Genomic DNA, 23,896 nt, shown 5'->3' with positions numbered 1-23,896 from the left:
GCCTTTCCCAGTCTTTTCACCGAAAAACTTCTAAACTAAAGTTTCACAGGTCCCACCCTCTCCTTGTTTCTTCCACACCTGACCTTGCCATTAATGTAGTTCTTTAACACACTAATACATGCAAAGGAGGATATAGGCTTACTTTCTTCTCCCTAATGATGAGTACAGTTAGATATTCAGCGGGTGCTCAATGAATATTCTTTCAATGAACTAAGTTCATTTTCCAACTTCCCTTAGAGCATAGGGGTACAGGATGACTGTATGTATGCCCACACCTCAGTGAAAACACTAGAATGCATGGGAAATGATTTCCTAAGCCGCTTAGGGCAGTCATCCTGAGTCACTATGTTTGTACACTTTGCCTGAGGCACTATGGTGAAAAGCCTTGAGAAGACATCTTTCAGAAGAGATGCTAAGGCATTTGGACTTTGTAGGGAGGGTGCTATGACCAGATTACTTGTTAGAGAAACCATGGTTGACTGTGTATGTATCAATTAGGATGTAAATTTAACACAAAATTGAGTATTTTATATTAAGTAGAATTAAATTTATTCTGAATTGATTGCACGTAGGTGGTAAGGGAAATTACAGGGATTAATAATTCGAGGTTTCTGGCTTGAGCAATTAGAATGAGGATTGTATTGTTTATTTAATTAAAATAACAGGACAAAGAACAAACGTGAAATAAGGCAGTTATAGGCCAAGTATCTGATTTAGTATATTTTGAATTTAGATGCCTGTAGGAGATAAGAAATGAATATTCAGGAAAATGTTCTTTTTGGCATCCTTTTGCAAGTCAGGTGGAAATGTTAAATTCTTGGAGTTTCTTTAAGAAAAATAAATAGTAACATCATTTTCAAGATGGTGGTCTCTTTCATTTGATATAGAAATACCTTTTTGCTTAGCTTGTTTGCTTAGCTTGGTTTTATTGTACATGGAATATTTAACGATATAAGTGTTGCATTAACAAATTGAAGCACTTAGTCACATTGCAATGTTAATAATGTTTTTCTTAAACTAATACTGTTGGGAAAAATGAATGGCCTAGTAAAGAAATGGTAGGCTTCATTTAATTTCGTATACATCTTTAAATTTCATGAGAATATATAATAAGTGGTGGCCAAATACCACAAAATTGAGTGTGTTATGCTTCTAAAATTTAAAGAATCATTTGAATTGGAAATCAAGATTTTATGTCTTACAATAAAAATATGTTCAAAAGAGTAGTTCATAAACACATCACATTTTTTGTAAGAATACTTAAAATGCTTTTTATATGACCAAATCTAATCATATCAGAAATGAAATAATAGATTCACTTCAGAGTAGATGTCATTTTCCTGCAAAAGGAAAAATGGAACAGGCACAAGTTGATTCTTGTTTTTTGATGTGGGTGTTTTTAGGCTATTCATTACTCAATAACATTGCATAAAATATTCTAAGTTGAAAAATATTTCTCTCAGTAAGACTGGATTTTGGTCAATATGAGATAAAAATAAAATCTGTGGGATGTAAAGTTGAATTAAGTTGAATAATTTCAGGATAATATTTACTCTGCTATAACATTATGGAAATTTTTTAACAGTCTGGTTATCTTGGGTTATCTTGTTTCTTTTCGGAGACTAATAGCTGCACAGAACAAACAGGGAAGTCACCATTGTGCTGGAAAGGAACTGATGTTGCCTTTCATTTTGTTCCCTCTTCCCAAGACCAGAAAGAGAAAATGATCTGGTAAATTGCTCTGGAAATCCTGACAGAGTTTTACGATTACCTTTTAGCTGTGTCTTGTTTGAAATGTCCTGTCCAGGATGAACAAATTTATTTCTAGTGATGGAAGAATGTGTCAATTCAGTCTTTACATTCCAAGGCAAGATAAAGTGGGTTATATCATTTATATACCCTATGGTCCATGAATGCTAAGAGAATAACATATGATTTAATATTAAATGATGGCACCACTGGGGAGACAAACATTTTTGGTTAAAATGATAAATACCTATAAATGGCCTTAAAATATACCCTGCTTGTATTTTAATTCAAATTTTAAAATTGTTGCCTCATATGATAGATGCTAGTATTCTACTTCTCTTCCTTTGAATCTCCTAAACAAACTTCTTTTCTTCATTTGTTTACCTCCGAGTTTGCCTCTGGGGCCACCTAAACTAGGGTCCTTCTTTTTTTCTGTTAGAAAGTGAAAAAGAATAGGGTCAACAAATAGGTAAACAGGCTTCTAAAGAAAATAATGTCTGAGATGGGAAAAAGCTAGCTTTCAGATGGTATAGATGCAAAGAGCTAGAAATAAAATATAAAGACAGATTTCAAAATCTGTCTTTAGTCTATAATTTAAAAGATTAAAAAATATAGGAGTGACTTTACCAATGGTCTATGTGAAAGTCACAGAAGTAGGCAGAACAAAACAGATATGTTTTCATATATTTGCCCCGAAACCCACCTCTTCACTCCCCCCGCCCCACAATAAAATAAGATCTTTGCTATTTTGGTAAGAAGAAATACTGCTACTATTTGAATTTAGGTCAGAGGTAAATTTGAAAATACCAAATTAAGGGAAGGAATAATTTGTGTTGTTTCCTCTGGAAGGGAAAATCCTTTTTGTTTTAGAATATGTATTATAGCCTCTAAATTGAGGTACACATAAATATAATCATTGATTAATTCCACTAAGTTCAATTTTAATTTTATTTTTAGTTATATGTGATTCCATCTGATACACAGAGGAGAGAAAGTGACCGAAAGAGAACTTGGATGGCAACTGCATGACTGAAACTACCAAAGTCAAGTGTCTGTATTCTTTCAACTAAAGTTCATCAAAACCAGGTAAGAATAAGTGATTGTTTGTTTATTTACTTTGAGCTATTTTGGGGAAAAAAATTGAAACTAAAAAATGTTTTCATTTTGCATCAAACATTTAAAAAGAAAATAGTAAAATACATAAAAGCAAAATACTATAAAATTAAAATCATGAATGAGCCTGTTTTCTAAAAATTTCTGTCATTTTGTTCTCTATCATTTGATTTTTGTTTTGTTAGTTTTTCCCTTTGTGCAAAGTTGATAATGTTATATCTATTCTCTGTTGAATTTATTATTTTGGTAACATATCTCTTCTGTCCTATTTGATAATATGAATTAGTGTTTCATAGTTTCCATTGTACTGGTTAATATGAGCAAATTATTTTAAAATATTTTGTATGTTTATTATTCAGATAATATGCTTAGGTAGATATATACATCACTCATTTTGCATTAATAGTTACTAAAATTAGCATCCCTGGTTCAATGGTTATAATATTTTAAAGACTTCTTACTTTTATTACTGAAATTACCTGTAGAAGGTGATAAGGAGTTACCATTTCATCAGTTATTTTTGAAAATGTTTGTTAACTCATTGACTTATATTTTTTCATTCCAAGAATTTCCCTAAGAAAAACCTAGTGGAAGAAAAAATTAAAAATTGAGATTCTAAATTTTAGTTGCAAGCATAGTATACTCTACTCATATATTCACCACTATATGCCTTACAGAACAACATGGACAACATAACGTAAGTGTAGAATGAAGTGAATATTATATTTGCATTATCTTCCCACAATCTCTAAATACATCATTTATGAATGATAGCAAGTATACATTTATTCAACTAATCTTTATTGAAAACATTAATACAGTAAGCCTGAGGACTGTGATTATTTCAATGCAGTGGTGGTGATGCTAGGTATTATGTGCAGAAAGGTACAGAAACAGTTTCCTGTGTCTTCTAATTTTCAATAAAATATGGCAACCTAACATATTTTGGGCTCTTAGGTATAGGTAGGATGTGCTAAGTGTCAAGAAAGAAGTGTAAAGAAAGGGCAATGGCTGATGATAATGCTTTCAGGGTGGGAATTGTAGAACACAAATGAGTCACAATTTGAGCTGTGTTTTTTAAGGGCAGTGGGACCCTAAAGGCAGGTGAACATTTAAATGGAGGATCAAGTTGGAGCAAATGCACAGAGCTGAGACAGCACAGGGGACACTCAGGAAATTGGAAGGGCAGGACAGATACAACCGAGCAGTGGGAAGTACGTTCTGTGATTCGGATTTTTATACTTGGGCATTTATATTTCATCATTATATGTATGGTGAGGCACAGTTGTAGGACAATAAGACGACCCATGTCCTTTCAGAGGCTTAATGTGGAAATGATATGCATGTTAGACTAATGAACAGAGGACAAACCCAAAGGAAGGGAGAATAATTTGTACACTTTTTCTTTTATTTTCAACAGTGTTTGTTCAATACTTGCAATTTGGAAAACACTACAATAAGAACTGTAGAAAAAGAAAGGTGAAGAAGACACAGTCTTCACCCCTGATGAGCTTATACTTTTAGTGGATGAGATTTGGGTGACAAACAAATAAATAGAATACACAATGACAGTGTAACAGTTGAATTACACTCAAGGAAAGACTAGTTGGTAACTAATTACTTTCAAGATGCAGGTAATGGGTTATCCAGATGCAGATACTGGGCTACCAATTGATGAGGGAGTCCCACAAACATCAAGTCCGATCGAGGTTACCTAAGAAGCAATGTTTTTAAACTTTTCAATAATTTAAACAAGCAATAATGGAAATGTTAGGGTGAGAGTAGTATAAATTAAAAACAGGGAGCAGGATGTGGGTAGATGAGATTTGGCAGTGGTGGAAATGATGGGAGGTTAGGGAAAAGGGGGCATGTTGATGGCATTAACAACAGAAATGGGGAAATACAAAAAAGGTGGGATTTGGTTTTGGTAAATTAGTAGGTTTAGTTTTGAACACTGAGGGTTTTTCTGTGCTGCCTTTTCATACCTTTGCTAGAGCATTCAGAGCATTTTTTAAAAAGATTTATTGCAATTTCTTATCCGATGTTTGTCCAGAAGGTATACATCCATGTAGTATGAAAAATAGAGACATTTATAGAAGAAGATACAGGAAAGAAGAAACATTGTTCATGGAACAATAATGCCTCTGATTCCTCCAAAGTAGCGACGTTGCGACTTCACACCATTCTCCCAATCATCATCAGCTGCCCCATCATATTTTTCTGAATCTCACTGACAGTCTGAAGTCTCTTCCTTTTCAAAGGTGATTTTACTTTTGGGAAAAGTCAGGAGTTGCAGGTGACAAACCTGGGCTGTAGTGGAGCTGAGTCAGTTGGGTGATTTGATGTTTCATCAAAAAGTGTGCAGGAGACATGATGCATGAGCGAGCACATTGTCATGATGAAGCTGTCAATCACCAGTTTCCCATAGCTGCGGCCTTCTGAATCATCTGAGTAATTTCTGAGAAGGAATGTTCAAGCTTAATGCAAAATTTGATGTGGATTCATTGTTCTACTTGCTCAATCATTTTGTTTTTGTTTTAATTTTTTAAAGTTTAATCTTTATTGTATTTTTTTCCACTACCATTTAGTCCCCTAATAGCCCTCTCCCCCTAGCAGTCACCACACTATTGTCCATGACCATGAGTCCCTTTTTATTTTTGCTCAGTCCTTCCAGCCCCTAACCTCCCCCCACCCCGACCACTAGCTGTCATTGTTCAGTCATTTTGAATGTGACATCCACACAGTACACACACTCACTCAGTGGTGTCTACCACCCCCACTGACTGGTACAGTGAAGTCGTCATTGTTTGCTCATGAACATTCCAGTACACTTTTCTTGGCTGTCAGCTTTACACTGATGTCACACAAACTGTTCTCATTGTATTAATGGCTGGACTTTTTCTGGAATGAGGATTCATTTATTTACTATTTAAAGTGATATGAGTTTCCTTAGGATGTAAGTACAATAATAAGAGTAAAAACAAGTTATACCAAACAAAATATATGACCTATGTAGTAAAGGTCTGATGTGATTTATAACTGTCTATGTAGATAATTTAGCTTCAGCCCTTTTGGCAGTCACAGAAATGGGTGTATGTTCTTGCCCTAAGAGCTTAGATAAGCTTATTGTAGGAATGTTTATGTAATGGAGCAGAAAAATGTCCTTACTACTTACAGGTGCCTTAAATATTGCACTGTTGAAAGGAAAGAGAATTTTGTTAACACATAGTTATAAGTAGCTAAATTTGTGGAAATTAAGAATTCGACTTCTCCAGGAAGTCCTTTTGAAATCTGGACCAGATCTTTCCCCCAGTGTGCTTTGTACCTTACTTAACACCTTTTACATTTTTCTGCCATACAACGCATTGTGGTCTTGTCTATCGTTCCCTGAAACTATAAGATTCTTGGGACTAGGCCGTCATTTATCACTTTATACATATATATGTGTGTGTGTATATATAAGTTCATATCTAAATAAAAATCATCACAATGCTGTCTTATACAGCATACTCCATAAATATTTCTTAAATGCAAAATTAAATCCATTTCCATGGCTTATCTTAATTATTGCTGAACTAGCCTATACATTTTTTTGTGAGCTCCATATTAGATATCGATTGCTGTGTAATAAATCACTCCAGAAATTAGCAGCTTAAAAACAGTGCTTATGTACTGCCCCACAGCTTCTGTGGGCTATGAGTCCAGACTTGATTTAGCTTGTGTCTGGCTCTTGGTCTACCATGATGCTGCAGCCAGGCTGTCAACTGGAACTACAGCTTGCTGCAAATTCAGCGGGGTTAAGGGTTCACCTCCAGACTCAGCCATGGAGGACCTTTCTCTATAGAGCTACTTCATTGTAAGGAAGATAGCTTTCCCCATAGCAAGCAACCTAGGAGAGAGCAAAGGTGAGCACTTGTGGTAGAAACCACATTCCTTTTTAACCAAGATCTAGATAGTGTCATCCCACCTGTAGTAAGTTGAATGATGACTTCCAAAAAGATGTATTCAAGCCTGTGGTACTTGTGAATATGGCATTATTTGGGAAAAGAGTCTTTGCAGATGTAATTAAATTAAGGGTGTTGAGTGCAATCATTCTGGATTAACTGGATAAGTCCTAAATCCAAGGGCACGTGTCCTCTGACACACAGACAGAGGAGAAGACCATGTGAGGACAGAGACAAGGACTGGTGTGATGCAAGTGTAAATTAAGCATCACCTGGAGACACCAGAAGCTGGACAAAGCAAGGAACAAAATATCCTTCACTGCCTTCAGAGAAAATGCACCCTTCCTGACACCTTGATTTCAGACTTCTGGCCTCTGGAACCATGAGAGAAAAATTTATGTTGTTTTAAGCCATGCAGTTTGTGGTAATTTGTTATGGGAACCTTAGGAAACTAATCTACCACCACTAATGCAGTCTGAATATTTTAGAAGTGATTCTGTAAGTCCAGCATTCATTCAATGGTCAGGGATCACAAAAAGGCATGAATGCCAGGAGACAGAAATCATTGGAAACCGTTTTTGAGACTACCTACTCCATCAGATCTCTGGATGCCTCCATTTGATTGACATATCTGTGTGGTTGGCCAAAACGCAACAGGTCAGAGATTAGGGGCATGATCTCACATTTTCAAAAATTACGTTTTTTCTTTTCTATTTCCTACCTCTCAGATTAGAATTACTATTCATTTGTTTAGTCAAACTGGAGAACTTATGTTACAGAACAAACAGGGGGCGGGACCTGGGATGATATACTATTACTGAAAGAAACCCCCAGGTCCATTGTGTCCTCTGTCTATAAGAAAGATGTCTCTCAATGCCAGAGATTCATGAAAAGGAAAGGAAATGTTTATTTAATGCTATACAAACTTAAAGTAGTGACCTAATGTCTTCACCAAAAAATCCTAAAGTCCCTTAAAACTCCCACAAACAGACACAGTCCTTCCTTCCCCCTTTGCCCAGTCAAGTACTGTATCTCAGGAAAGGAAATAGAAGTCCAGGGCTCAGGCAGCCCCTGGTTCTTCCCAGTAATCCATGCTCGGCTGGTAGGCCTCTGTTCCCGGCACCCTCAGCTGTGTCGCCGGGATCTCTGCTAAATCTGGGTGGTGGTTCCCCCTTCTAAAGCTGCGGGGGTCCCCACTCTGGCAAAGGCACTCGGTCCTCTCTCCCTCAGGGCCTTGGGAGTCCCCATTCAGCCAAAACTGCGTGCTTCTCCCCACAAAGCTGTGGGGAGGGGGGTCGCCACTCTGCCAAAGCTGAGTGGCGATTCTCTGCTAAAGCCACATGGTGATCCTTTCTCACAGGGCTGCAGAAGTCTCCACTCTGTCAAAGCCCCGTGGTTCTCCCCTCAATGGCTGCCGTGTCTGGGTTTAAATCCCCATGCCAATCTTCCTCTGCAGCCCATTTCCGACTCCTCCCACACTCGGCCATATTTGCCCTCAATCTGCTGTCCTTTCCAGCTTTTCTGGTCGCCATCGTGGGTCTGGACAGGTGTGGCCTCATGTCGTGGAGCCAATCTTCTTCGAGCTCCCACACAGGTGCTGTAACTTGGGGGACCTGTCCACCAGTCACATCTTGGGGGGTCCCTTTCATTCCCCTGGCTCAGAGCGTGGCCACAGCTATTTAACATATCTATGTAAGCAGTCAAAGGTTATAGATATGTTAAATGACCATGCCAGAGGTTAGCTGCTAGGCTGTTGCTATGCAAAACAGCTCTCAAAGGCCCTGCTCCATTTGTCCCTTCCCCCAACCCACACCTGGGAGGGGGATGAAGATATCTTAAAACCTCCTGGACACCTTAAGTTCTGGACCCCATTTCAAATGCCCATTTGGGGTCCCCCCTCTTGGCTGCACCCTGTAACAGAATACATTTTAATTCCTTCTTTCTTAATGCCATGACTTTTAATTGACTAACCAATCTTTTCATTCTATTCCTTATATTTGTATTGTTTAGCTCTTTGTCTCTAATCTTTCTCTCACTATTTATAGACTGGTTGTTTCTTGCCAAAACTAACACAATAGCCACTACACGATCAAACTGTCTCTGAACTTTTCCCACCCAAACTTTCCCTTACAAAGTGGCTCTTGTCACATAATGGGATTATGTTATTATCTTTAACATTTTCAGGAAAAAGAAGACTTGTGGTCTGGATCTTGACTTCCCAAAATCTAAGCTTTATCTTTAATTATTCTTTAATATAGATCTACAGAATTATATAGAATTTTCCAGATATATTTTAATTTTTGCTTGCCTTTATATGGGATTCTCTTTTTCTAGTAATCAAATGGGTGTTTGGGTATTTGTTTTTATATTCAAAGCACTGAGCAGAATTTCTACTATAATGACCATCACAGAATAGGTTTTCATCTGTCATAAACTAATGTCAAAGATGAAAAAGTTGAAGAGAGCAGAAGAGGCCTACAGCATCAGTGAAGTAGTTTAACTTCCAGACTGGCCTGAGGGGAAAACAAATGAAAGAGAAAGGGAAATTATGGGCTAATTATGGAGCCACACTGGGACACTGAAGGACAGGATGAAGGAAAAAGGATGTTCACTGTAAATGTGCAAAAGAAGTACAATGAAGAAAGTGTGACAAAAAGAGAAGGTCTTAGTTTTGAGATCATGAATGAAGTTTGGATTAAAATGTGACCTTAATGTAGTTTTAAGCTTTTAGGACTATTAAAAGATATATCCTCACGGACATTAAAATAAATTGGGCAGAAAGTGGAAGATGATACAGTCATTCAGGATAATAAGGAGCATAAATAGATGACAAAATTCGATGCAATGTTAAGAACCTAGCAGAAAGGAAGTAGACGTATAATTTCTTCTGCCCCCTTCTGTTTCAGTAGGTAAGACTACAACACTGTTGTCTACAGGGAGTCTGGAGGGAAATAGCTCACTGAAGAGCAAATTCAAATCCTATTCAGAAGATTTATTGTGCTTTATCTGCATTTAAATACAAAAAAAAAACCAAACCATTAAGCCATTGTAGTTAAAGAAACCATTTTGCTTTTACTAACCCTAGTTTGACATGTAAAATTTACATTTACTATATCTATGTAAGTAAATGATACTTGTGTTGCAATAATAATATTCAAATTAATCTTTACTTGTGTCATAATAACATTAGTTTTCATTTAATGAAGAGATATGAAGGAAAAATGTTCTGTATATTTACATAATATGCAATTATAATAAATAGTTTATTTGTAAATCAATTGCTATTTGAACAAAATAATGAAACCTTGCAAAATAATGTTCATCAAATGTGTTGGTCTCTGTGTTGCAAAATGGGGAACTGTGGGTCTTCTAGTATAAACTATACTATAAGTGTCATTTGTTATACCAAAGCCTTCACTTATTTAGAAGTAACATCTATGTGTTTTAGAGCATGATTTACATTGAGAAAATTTTAAAATAAATAATTTCTAATAAAAATGTTCTTAAAAAGGAGTATTTTTATACTTTAAGACAGAATTAAATGATGGAGAAGAATAGGACTTACATTAGCATATGCAATGTGTTAAATGGAAGTGGCTCCATTTCCTTCATAGAAGGAAATTGGCAAGTCATGAGTTTGAAATTGCATAGTTCATCAGTAAGTGGTCTGACAATCTAAGCTGGAAACTTTTTGAACAGGTAACCATCTGTGAAAAAATAAATACCTGTTTATACAAGCAATCTGGATTATGTAGTAATCACACCTACATTTGAAGATTACCATTCTTATGTTGCAAGTTACAGAAACTAGTTCTGGGCATGTTAAACAAAAGGCTGTGGGTTAGCTCATAGAATCAGAGGGTAATCAGACAAAACAGTTCTCAGGAAAGACAAGCTGGAGCTGCTCCAGGGATCTAGAAAGCAGGAAGTGGAGAGAGACTGTGAAGTGTGCTGCCCGGAGCTAAATGTGGGCCAAGAGTGTGGTTTTCATGCTATTCCTCCCACATTCACAAAGGGAGTCTGCATGGCTGAGCTTGAATTACTTCCCCTGTGCCGGGAACCATGACACTTGATTCACAACTCTCTGGAGGCTGCATGATCATGCCCAAAAGAACTTCAGAGGTCAGGGACCGGAATGGGGAGTGAATGTGGGGCCAGTAAAGACAATAGATGTGTGCTAAAACCCATTTTCCAAACCATCTTTTGAAAGCCACAAAGCTCTAAATGCTGTAAATCTCAAATAATAAAGATTTTGCCAGTAAACTTAACATAGATTAAATAATGTTGCTTAGGTTTTGATAGATATCTACAACTTTGAAAAATGTTTTCTTTTATACATGTTAATTAATTTCTTTTATATATGTTTATTAAGGCAATTAATAAATATGTGCTAATTGATGTACTTAGCAATGAATATAAAATTGTAAACAATAGAGTCATTTCTTGCTTTGCATGGAGTTTATAGTCTAGTGAGAATTGAAATGCAACAATTAACATGTCACAATAAGTCTAGGGAGGGAGGCGCATTCGTTTCTTAGGGCTACTGTAACAAAGAACCAGAAACTGGGCTGCTTAAAATAACAAAAATTCTGGAGGCTAGAAGTCCTAAATCCAAGGTGTCAGCAGGGTCACCCTTCTTCCAAAGGCTTTAGAGGGGATTCTTCTGTGTTTTTTCCAGCTTCTGATAGTTACTGACCTTCCTTGACTTGCGTAGCCTAACTCCAATCTTTGGCTCCATTTCACATGATTTTCTTTTCTGTGTATCTTTGGATTTGTCCTCTCCTCTTATAAATGTATTATCAGTCATGGGAGTTAGGGCCCATGCTAATTCCAGAGCTTATTCTCAAGATTCTGAACTGATTATATCTGTTAAAATTCTGTTTCCAAATATGGTCACATTCTGAAGTTCTGAGTGAAGGTGAATTTTGGGGAGATTCTCTAACTCATTCTAGGATGGTACACTACAGTGTTGATGTTCCTAGCAGGGACCCTGAGCCTGTGCTTGGCGCATGCTAGAGAAAGTGCCTAAAGAGAGTGATGTCTAAACTAAGATGAATGTTCAGTCAGAAGGAGCTGGATAGGAAGTGGACCCCCTCAGCATCCGAGGAAGCAGAGTTCATTGGAAGAACTGAAAGCAGTTCAGTGCAGATGGAATAAAGAGTACACAGAGCTGGATAAGAGGTGGAGAGGAGAGATGATGGCGAAGAGGGGAAAGGGGCAGATGATAGGAGTCATGCAGGGAATTTAACATTATCCTGAACGTAGTGTGGTGTCACTGGAGGGAGTTAAGCAGGTGAGTAACCAAATAAGATTACAATACCCATGTTGGGTGCAATGTGGAAATAAGGAATGATTGAGAAAAAGAGCTAGCTAGGAGAGTTTGCAGTAATCCAGGTTTGAAATAATGGAGGCTTAGAGAAGGAGATGCTGGTGGGAATGAAGAAAGATAAATGTAATAATGGTATATTGGAAAAGTAGAGAGGATTTTATGTAAATCAGAGACAAAGGATGAAAAAGGAGGAATCGAGTATAATGGCCCAAGTTATTAGCTTCCGACACTATAGGTGCTGAGATTGAAATTGGCTGTGTGTGTGTGTGAGAGAGAGAGAGAGAAAGAGAGGGGAGGGAAGAGGGAGAGAAAGGGAGAGACAGAGACAGACCTGGGAAGAAAACAATGGATTCAGTTTTGAACATTTCAGGTTGGGTTGCTGTGGTACTTCCAAATGCGGCTGTTTGAGAGGCAGCCGTCTATACCAGACAGATGATGTTGAGTAAGGAACTTTTAGTGTATATTTGGTACCTGAAATTGTTGGAGATGTTTGGAAAAAAAATTATATTGTTACTGTGTCTAACAAAGAAATATTATGCAGACTGAAATAATGACATTTAGGAATATTTAATGGCATACGAAATAGCCATTTAAAATGCAAAAAGAACAATAGTAAAAAGAACAATAATGTAGGCCCTGGCTGGCGTAGCTCAGTGGATTGAGTGTGGGCTGCGAACCAAAGTGTCGTAGGTTTGATTCCCAGTCAGGGCACATGCCTGGGTTGCAGGCCATGACCCCCAGCAACTGCACTTTGATGTTTCTCTCTCTCTCTCTCTCTTCCCCTCCCTTTCCTCTCTAAAAAATAAATAAATAAAATCGTTAAAAAGAAAAATAATAATGTAAAGAACAAAACTGGGATACACAACTTATCTACAGTAAGATCTTAATACTCTATATACCTGACCTGACTATTTCAGTATTAAATTCTGAAAGTAAATGCACCTAAATGTTAGCAGTGGCTATTTCTAGGTGATTTAAATTTTATTCTCCTTAACTAATTTTTTTAAGATTTTATTTATTTAATAGAGGGGAAGGGAGAGAGGGAGAGAAACATCAGTGGGTGGTTGCCTCTCACATGCCCCCTACTAGGGACTTGGCCTACAACCCAGGCATGTGCCCTGATTGGGAATCAAACCAGCGACCCTTTGATTCACAGGCTGGCACTAAATCCACTGATCCACACCAACCAGCGCATTAACTAATTTTTAGAGGTCATCAGAGTATATACTACTTTTGTAACCAGAAAAAATGCTTTATTGGGGTAAATGTTAACACATAAAATGTATATGAAATAGGATTTTTGTAACATAGCATTTAAAAAATATGTAATTGATTTCAAGGATTGGGTGTCTTTTTGACATAGGAGGTAAATGAGTTGTAAATGAATAAAGAGTTATACCACCTGAGCCAGGTATTTTATACAATATCTTGAAATATATATGTTACAGAACAAGCAAGGGGGGCCTGGGAGGATATACTATTATTGAAAAAAAGCCCCCAGGTCTGTCATGTCCGCCGCCCGAGGAAAGACGTCTCTCAATGCCAGAGATGCGTGAAAAGGAAAGGAAATGTTTATTTAATACTATACAAACTTAAATTAGTGACCTAATGTCTTTATCAAAAATCCTAAAGTCCCTTAAAACACCCACAAACAGACACAGTCCTTCCTTCCTTCCCCCTTTGCCCAGTCCAGAGTACCATATCTCAGGAAAGGAAATAGAAGTCCACGGCTCAGGCAGTCCTCTGGTTCTTCCCAGTTAGTACTCCATCTCGACTGGGAGACCTCCCTGGGTTTCCGGCACCCTCAGCTGAGTTGCCGGGATCTCTGCTAAAACCAGGTGGTGGTTCCCCCTTCTAAAGCTGCAGGGGTCCCCACTCTGGCAAAGGCACGTGGTCCTCTCTCCCAGGGCCATGGGAGTCCCCACTCTGCCAGAGCTGCGTGGTTCTCTCCGGGCTGCAGGAGTCTCCACTCTGTCCAGGCTGCGTGGTTCTCTCTCAATGGCTGCCGTGTCTGGGTTTAAATCCCCGCACCAATCTTCCTCTGCAGCCCCATTTCCGACTCCTCCTGCACTTGGGCACACTTGCCCTCAATCTGCTGTCTTCTCTAGCTTTTCTGGTCGCCATCATGGGTCTGGGCAGGTGTCACCCCATGTCATGGAGCCAATCTTCTCCCAGCTCCCACGCAGGTGCTGTAACTCAGGGGACCTGCCCCTCAGTCCCATCTTGGGGGGAGATCCCTTTCCAACCTCCCTGGCCTTGAGCCTGGTCATAGCTATTTAGCATATCTAAGTGACCAGCCAAAGGCTATAGGTATGTTAAGTGACCATACCATGGATTAGCTGCAAAGCTGCCCTGCATGTTCTTGCTCTGTGTGCCCCTTCTCCCAACTCACACCTGTGGAGGAAGGGGTGAAGACACCTTAAAATCTCCTGGACACCTTGAGTTCTGGACCCCATTTCAAATGCCTATTTGGGATCCCCCCTCTTGGCTGCACCCTGTAACATATATGGGATATGGATTTTACATTCTTAGTATAGTTAGTTAGATATTTAGTAAATCAGAGAAAAAAGATTATTACTTTTGGACATAAAATAAAACATAAATTAGATTTATTAAATAAATTACAAAGCATTTCTCACTTGATTTTGAAAACTATTAGTGCATCAGCAATTTAATAAATCACAGATTTGGATCCTTTTATGTAAGTTGTCATCAGTAATGCCAGGTTGCCTTATGTAAGGTGATTAGACATAACATTCCTATGCAGATTTTACTAATTCCTAAGCCATGAGTGGTATTTAGGTTTCTGGAATGCAAAGTTAGAGCCTTAATATTAAATCTACTTTACATATCTAAGGGTTGTGCTGGAGAACAGAACATTTTTGCATGTTCTCCTGTTTAATTTCTACCAAGTTTCAGAATATTAAACAACTATTCCATTGACACAGACTGGATGATATCATGGTGCAATTAAAACTCTTAAGTTATCTTTAGGCTATTTCCTGGTTTTGGAGTTACGAAGAGATAACACGGTAATTAATGCCTTCCTGCAATTGGGAGAATCATTTGACAGTTATATGGAAGTCTTTTTTCTTCAAATTTTGATAATTTCTTAAATAAAATTGTTTGCTTTGCTTCCTCAATACAATTGATGACCCAGGATGGAATAGAAAACTCTTGCTGTTTAAGGGTAGTTCAAAATGCAAACATATGACTTGTTAATGACTGTAAAGTAGGCAGACCCTCTTTATTTGAAATTAATTTAGAATATACTCAAGTAATGTGTATACTGGAAATAAATTTCTTGGTTAATTATTTTATAAGAAGATAGAGATAACAACAATTCTAATATAAAAGAAGCATAAGCATACATTTTGCTCATCTCAGTGGGAATTTATACTTTTTCCAAGCAAATTTACATTCCTTATAGCATTTAGTTAGACTATCCCAAGAATATTTTAAATGACTTGTCCTATGCAAAATTTGTCTTAATTAGTACTATAGACATAGAGTTTACTAGAAAATCTATCTGTTTGGAGTTTATGAGCTTTCCCTCTCACTCCAGAATTTTTCTAAACTTCTGAGTAAATATTAAAAATCTGCCATGGGATATTTAGCCACATTAATAACATTAATAATAATGGCCAAAGTTACATGTTATATAGTTTATGTTAGGCACTGTTCTAAACTGTCTATACAAATGAACACATTTAATCCTTATGGGGAAATTTTGAAGTAGTTTACAGATGAGACTATTTAGGCACAAAGAGGTGAACTAAACTTGCCCAAGGTCAAGTTGCCAAGATAGGATTAGAACCCAGGTAGAGTCCTTATTTTATCCTCTATACTCTGCTGCATGAAGAAGACATACATTAAAGTGAGAGAAAGTATGTTTTAACCCAAAAACATCAAATACCTAGTCAGTATTCCTATGTCATCTCCTGAGACAATCTGACATTCAGCTCTGTGCTCGACGTGTTACATATTTCATCTTCTCCCACACTCTTATACCTCTCTTCCTCCTCAGATTTCAGTCCTTTCAGATTCCTTAACTCTTCTCTTCTCCTATCTAATATTTGGTTTCATAGTTTTATTTGCATGTTTTCTAGTATGTGTAACATTATAAGGGGACTCCAAGATAAATGTCTTATTTTTTTTTAATTAGAAAAGATGAAAACAGCACTTTGAGATAGTAAAAGTTAAGTACATTAGTTCTGTGTCTTATAACACTAATGCAAACACCAATGGTAAATTTTCAGGTTAATGAGATTATTAAAAGAGTCTTTGATATCCCTTTTTATAATTTAAGCTCTTACTTGATATTAAGTTATATTTCAGAAAAAATTATAGATTCTTTATTCCTTATGGTAAACCAAGCATACACAGTAATATTCTGCTTACAACCCCAAATCTCTGGATAGAACACAAATTAAATATATATAATTCAGTTCAGAATTATGCTGGCAAATAAGTCAGAGTACCCTCAATAGACCAAAAAGGAGGAGAAATACAGAAAATGATGCAGTGTCAGATTTGAGAAGGAAGCTACAACTCTTAAGTACAGGGGAGGACTGTGAACCAGAGGTGGGGGTGGTGCCAAGAACCCTCCACACTCACAGATGCAGGCTCCATATTCTTGGAGAAGCAACGAGTCTGGAGATACATAACTAGTTGCTCAGTTGGACCACAGTAGAGGAGTATTCAGGTATTTAAACCTGCAGAGCCCTGTTTATCTTCTGTGGTCAGGACAGTGACGATGTGAGCTTGAATTAGACAAAAACCCTTAGGTGTTCAGATGATTGGCAGTGAGGAGGAGAATCAGGGAACTCAGCTACCCAAGTTGCTGTTTCTTCAGTGTGCTCTCCCATTCCCCCACTCTGACTGAAGAGACACGACAACAGCACTGAGAGAGCAAAAGTTACTATAGGAAGCAGGGTGCAATTGCCGTAATATGCACAGCAGAGGGATGTCAGAGATATTCGTTGAATAGGGGAGAATCAGGCAGATATCAAGTGAATTAAACACTTGATCATGTTCCCTTAACATTTCAATGAGGCCAAAGTGTAAGTGAGAACCTAAAATTCCCTGCATACTTAAAATGTTAGAAATAGTGTTAAAAATCAGGAATGAAGATAGAGGACAAAGGTCATTATGTAGTTTCAAAACAAAACAAGCAATTTTTTTGAGAATGTTAACTTTTTTATTGTTTTATATTATGTAACTCTTTCCAAAATCAGTATAATGTTCAATTTTTATGTTATAACATGGACACATATTTCACCATTAACCATAGAAAATAGTGAAGCTCAAATAGAGTGATAATCAGTTTCAGAAAATTATGTTCTGATAAGTGTAAAGTTAACAGCAGGGAGAAAATTTTTTTTGCCTCTATTGAGTTTGAACATTTTATTTTCAAACTCAAAATTCTCATTTTGAGAGGGCAGTATAAACAATATTGAAGAAAATAACCTGTGATTAAAAAGTTAAGCATTTGAATGTAAGGAAGTAAAGAGTGCACCTTTTCATCTTTACCCCAACCCTCATTTAGGAAATAATTCGAATCCACTCTGAAAGTAGCAGATGATGCTCTACTTTGTCAGGCTTTTATAATGACTGTATATTTACTCTAGAAATAGCTGTGTGAAGCCTATCTGTGCGGTAGGGCATAAAGAATATTTTTCTATTTCCTGACCTTTGGAAGTTTTCAAATAGTAACAAAATATTTCATTGTTTTTATTCCTAAATTATACTAGTTTTTTTAACACTGGCTTCTTTCTTTTGCCAGACCTAGATGTGATGTGATTTGGTTACTTCATCTGCTATTCTCAAGCCTAACAGATTCTCAGTCATCCTCTTAACATTTTGTTGCACACAAACCCATCAAGTTAGTGTTGAAGAGGTCTTGGGCAAGTCCTTCCTCTTCTCCTACTAGTGGTAACTACAATGCTGAGGAAACCTGTAATTTTTCGGATTTGTTTTTTCCAACTCGCAGATTTATTAGTTCACCCATGTTTTTGGTAGTACACAATTAAGCTATTTTAGTAACAAGTAGGTGCCATTTGTATGATGCAGAAATAAGGCCAGTGATTATTTATTGATGTGGAAATAAGGATAATGATCATTTATTAATGATGCAGAAATACGGACATGTATTATTTAACATATTTAAAACCCCTACTTATTTAGTGCTTGCTTTGTCTCTAATACTGGTGTAATTGCTACTTTTACTCAGTAATTCATTTTTTTTCTTAAAAATGACTGACTGTATAAGAAACTTCTTATTGTCCTTGTGCAGATGAGATAACCAAGGTTCAGAGGATTAAGCGACTCGCCCAAATACATTTAGGAAACACAACACTGAAGACACAGTTTAGGTCAGGCCTTCTGACTGAAACTCGGTCATTTTTTGTCCATAATGCTTCTTAATAAATGTTATTGATGATGCATATTGCTTCTATTTTCAGAAAAATGTGAGATGCATAAGAATGCAGTCTGTAGAAGCTGGCCTTTTCTGTACTTTTGTCTTGATTCTTTCTCCCTGCTTCAAGCCCTTAGGGCTTGGACTGCAGATACTGGGATTGTTCCAGCCTCCTTAGATGGATGGATGCCACTAGTTGCTGGAATTGTTGGTTGTTGTGTGGACCTGTGCTGCCTAGTTCTCATCTGAGATTGTATTTATTCATTCATTCACTCCTTTGTTCTGCAAATATTTACTAAACAACCTGCATGTGCTTGGCAACGTTCTAGACACTGTGGACTCACATGCAGTGCCCGCCCTTCTGGAGTTACTAGAGCATCATTGAAGCCTCCTCCTCAAGTCCATGACCCAGACTTAAGGAATACATTTTTAAAAAGATTTTATTTACTTGTTTTTAGAAAAAGGGGAAGGGAGGGAGAAAGAGAGGGAGAGAAACAGCAGTGTGTGGTTGTTTGTCATGTGCCCCCTATTGGGAACCTGGCCAGCAACCCCTGCATGTGCCCTGACTGGGAATTGGAATGCCGACCATTTGATTCTCAGGTGGACACTCAATCCACGGAGCCACACCAGCCAGAGAGGAACTTTTGTTTTGTTTTGTTTTAAAGAACCTTTCTTTTCAGTGTTTTACATTATTTACAAAAATAAAATAATGAAAAAACACAATGAAATCATCAAATTAATTGCAATTATTGCTCTATGGACAAATGTAACCAACCTGTAAAAATTGTTGGCTTTTAGACAGTGTCATTTTATAGCTTGAAATTCCCATTCAAGTACAGAAGAATATATTCAGAACAAGAAAGCCCCTGTAAGGTGTCCATGAACAATGTTCAGAAGCATTGACTGTGTGACAGTTAAGTGTCACCTCTACCTGTAGCTGTGGATTTAACTGTCAGTTCCTTCTCATTTCCACCCATAGACAAGGGCAGGAGACCATTCTGTCCATCTGGGTTCTGTCTAACTCCATTCCTCTCTTCAAATGCTTGATCTCTGTATATTCAAAGTTGCACATCTGTCCATTTCTCCTTGTGGATTAGTCTCTTCATTTTGTCAGAGCCTTTATGTAAAGGATACGGCTTGGGTCTCCCTGAGAGGTTACTCATATATCAGTATCTTAAGCATAATCTTTTGTATCTGCAGCCATTTTATTGGTTACGTTGTTTGAGCCATTATTTTATAGAATTTTATAATTCTATTATTTAGAATTATGATTTTAAATAATAATAATTATTTTGTTATTTTATAGAATTAGCCAGTTGTGTTCAAACGTTGGCTACACCAAAGATGGGGCTTCTTTACTGCTTGTAGTTACTGATAACGTTTTCAGCTAATAGGTCTGCAACTATGTATTAGAGTCTTTTCCACGAATTCTCTGTGCCAATTCAAGCCAGGGGATTTCTGACTTGAATTATAGAATTGCTGCTGGGTTTGAGACAGAACATCAATTTATGTGCAAGATGTTAATTTGCGTGATTGAATGACTCTCCTTCAATACTGCCAGACAGTACTGGGAAACATTTTCCTTCTGAGAGGTTTCGTTTTTGTCTCAGAGTAATATATATTCTCCCTTCAACCACCTAACAGATAAAAACTACGGTTAAGAGCTACCTGATGCTGTGATGTTTAAATATTTCATACATACAAATTGTTATAACAGCATTTTCATTCAGCCTTATCATTGCAGATTACTTCCATTTTCTATCTGCTTTTAAGTGCTTCTTAGAGTTTGCCTTGACTATCATTTATCTTTCCTCTGCAGTGATACTGTATTGTTGGAACGGGGTTTATGTAGACCAATTTTATAAGGAAATGATGGAGATTTGGCAAGACCCAGATAAATGTTACATCATTTCTTTTCATCTGTAATAAATATTTCATAGCAGCTCTTTGTTTTTACTGATGATTAACCCAATTCTACACTTAAATGCAAAAAATATGATGGCTTTTACTCTTCTCCTTGGGATCTTTGGCTAGGTTTCCAATCATCTTTCAGTTTTTATGAGACTTGATCTTCTAATCAGTAAGTTTGATTTAATAATTAATCTAAAACTCTATCAAGTCAGGTAAGAAACATTTCTGTGACTGGAAGACCTGCATCTGTTTCCTAGAAGTCTGTCCGCCTTCCAGGTCCAGCCTTATACTGCTTCCAGAATCATAATTCTGGGATCACTTTGTCCGCCTTTTTACCCCCTTACTTTTAGACACTAAATCCTGTCCCTTACTTAACCTCTTAAATATAACTTATTCACTTTTTTTTCCTTTCTCAGAGACAGCTTTTTGTTTCTCTACCATCCTATTTGCCTGAAATACAACAATAGCTTTTTAATTCTTCTGGTATCCATTTCAAAAATATGGATGCAATAATATGCAAATTTACATGCAGACGTAATATCTTCCAGGTAACTTCAGTTGTCTCCTATCATGAGGCTTAACAGGCCCAACAGGCTTCTTTGTGGTCTTTTTCTTCTTATCTCTTATTCAGCTGTGTCTGTTTTTCCTCCTTCCCCATTTCTCCATTCTTCATCCTTCTTGGTCTACTCTCAATTCCTTGAATGCCATGTTTTCACACCCTCAAATCTGTATACGTAATGTTCCTTTTTCTTGGTAAACTTCACTTACATCTTTCAAGTTCTAGTTGAAACATTACTTCCTCAGAAAAACTCCCTTTGATGTTTTCATACTCGTTAAAGTTCTCATAATATGCTACCAGAGCATCCTGTATATCTTTTTTCACTTCTCATTACCTGTGCGATTATTATTATTATTTTTATCTAATGTCTGTTTTTGCAGATAGTATTTGAGCTCCATCAGAGCCTAGGTTGATTCAGTCTTGTTCACTTATAATATCAGCCACAATATAAATTCTAAGTAAATATTGTTTAAATAAGGGAATGAATGACTAAAAGATAACTTTGTTAACTGCTTTTAAAGATAGGTTCTTTTTTGAGAGGCATTTTTCCCTTTTATGTATCTTTTGGATTTTTAATTTTTTTGACATTTTCTCTTAATAAGAGATATGTATAATTAAAAACCATGCTCTAATTATGACTAAATGTTAAAAAAATACTTGGGAAAAATGTCCTTATAGAAATGGGTTATTGTATTTGCTGAGAGATGTTCTAATTTCAATTTGCTTGTTAAACACTTAGTTTATTTTAATGCATTAAAATAGCATTAGTGCTTTTAAGGAATATGTTTAGAATTGTTGATTGATTTTTATATGCTTCTGGTTGATGACCAATTTTTGTTATATGTCTAATTTACTGAAATCTTTGTCATTTTCTTTACAATGAAACTGCCTAAATATACATTTAATTAAAATGTTGCTGTGTAACCATTAAACAGATAATTTTTGACTTACCAGTATGATTCTAGCCAGTAGACACTTACTCTAAATCATAACACTTCAGTAATCTTCATTGGAAAACGAATTTGTATGTTTTTTAGAGCTTAATTTAGTAAGAATGAAGTGAAGTCTTTGAAAGACAAGATGTTTGCCCTCTCAGGGCGTTCAGTGCAAAAGCTGGAAAAGCTCAATACATCTGAGCTTGGCAGTTCCTCTGAGAACTCAACACTATTAATCATTAAACAGAGTATTTGTAATATGTCAGAGGCTTATAATTTTGTTCTATTCTAAAACGATGTTTGTAAGAGGAAGATGATTTCAATTTCTGTGTTATTGAATCTATATAAATTTTAAAATCACATGCAACGACAAAAATGGTTCTGGTCTCTTCAAAAAACAGTCTTTATATAATTAGAGTAATTTATAATCTTTTAAGTGGAATTAATTTGCATGACTGCTTTAAAATTATAAAACAGGTATGTACCTGGCAGGGGAGATACCATGACCACGAAGGTGGTTTTCTCAGGGTGAAGCTTACTTATTCACTGCTCTCTAGACGTGCTGACCCCCATAATTTCTGCAAATGTGGGAACCTCCAATGCATAATTTGTGGTAGTAGGGGATTGTGTTTGTGCTCTCCCCTGAAAAGAATAAATAAGTAAATAAATAAATAAAAAAATTATAAAACAGAGTAACAGAGTTATAATTATTATAACAGAATAATTAGATGGTATCTGAAGGTCCCTTTCAACACCTTTGTGACAAATTATAATTTTTAGTTTTATGGAATAATGTTATGTCCAGAGTAAATATGTTAGCATGTGGGATAAGTCTTAAAATGTTGGAATGGAGAAAGATGATTTTTAACATTGTTTAAGAATTCTAAATAAGGATCTCATTTCACTTCTCAATTTCAGAATTAGTTTACAATAACTAAAATTCCTTGCTGTAGATTAATATGATCTTGGGAATTTTTTTCCATATAGTCCTTTGGAGTCTTTGCTCCAAAGTGAATCTAAGGAAACTCTGTATTTCACAGATAAGAGAAAAGGGCACATTTTGGGGACTTTAAAAAAAAAGATTATAATGTGAAGCCTACTATAGTTTCTATGTCTCAGAGTTAGCTAGAATGATGTCTGATAAAATCTATTTCACCCAAGTAATAAAGCAACTTTATCTCAAAAAACTGCAGGGCTGTATATATCTGTCTGTGAAATGTAGCCCAGATACTGAAAAGTTTAATGATAATTCCTGGGAGTTGGCTTTTTGAAAACCCCTTGATAATTTGAGAATGTAACTTATTCTGCTGCCCTAGCAAATTTCAAAGAAAAGCTAAGTTTGGAGGAAATGTTAGCATCTGTCCAAATCCTTTGTCAATGTAGAATTGACAGAGAAAAGGGTGTTGGCAATTGGAAAAGGAAAGAATAAAAGAATTGGAATATGCCTTTTGAAAAAAAAGGAGCAGATAAGTCTAGGTAAATTAAAGCTGCAACTGATGCCATTTTTTTTTATTGTCAGTCCATCTCTTCCATCATAAGACTGAAAAGCACAAGATTGTTAATAACTGAAAGGACATACCAATGGATTCCTGAAACTTAGTATTACAGTAAGAATGAAAGAATACTTTTATTATTTCAAAATTTTTTGAGGTAATGTGGAATGAGTCTAACCACTCTCAGTTAAAAGTGAATTCCATGATTTGCAGAGAGATAAAACTAAACCAAGTTGCTTCAGTTCTGTGTTACGGGAATACTGTTCATTTTCGAAGCCTTTTTCTTGGAATCATTTGCCCATTAAATGACTAATTAATAATTAATAATAATAGTGCAAAAGGAAGGAAGGATATAATCTTATGGAATAAAGTGAGGAAATACACATTTAAAATTTTACTGAATTTATGTTTCCAGTGTTTTTCAATTTTGTAAACATTGTTTTTT

The 23,896-nt window shown here is 36.4% G+C and overlaps 1 protein-coding gene and 1 non-coding gene across 8 annotated transcripts in view; both read left to right on the top strand.

Moving 5' to 3' along the window:
• The window catches only part of GULP1 (GULP PTB domain containing engulfment adaptor 1), a 219,195-nt gene that overhangs the window by 66,410 nt on the left and 128,889 nt on the right, over positions 1 to 23,896 (top strand). For all 7 annotated transcript variants that reach the window (XM_045830886.1, XM_045830867.1, XM_045830895.1 and 4 more), the window contains exon 2: positions 2,707 to 2,835. The gene's annotated coding sequence lies outside the window, so the exon portion shown is untranslated. The remainder of the gene's footprint in view (positions 1 to 2,706; positions 2,836 to 23,896) is intronic.
• LOC123814320 lies at positions 22,436 to 22,603 on the top strand. Its single transcript, XR_006784887.1, has one exon. It is a non-coding gene; the product is annotated as a U1 spliceosomal RNA (small nuclear RNA).

Source organism: Phyllostomus hastatus, unplaced genomic scaffold, assembly GCF_019186645.2.
Source record: "Phyllostomus hastatus isolate PE091 unplaced genomic scaffold, TTU_PhHast_1.1 phas_contig_1, whole genome shotgun sequence".
Taxonomy (NCBI): domain Eukaryota; kingdom Metazoa; phylum Chordata; class Mammalia; order Chiroptera; family Phyllostomidae; genus Phyllostomus; species Phyllostomus hastatus.
The sequence above is the reverse complement of the archived record's forward strand: the minus strand, read 5'-3'. Positions and strand labels throughout refer to the sequence as shown.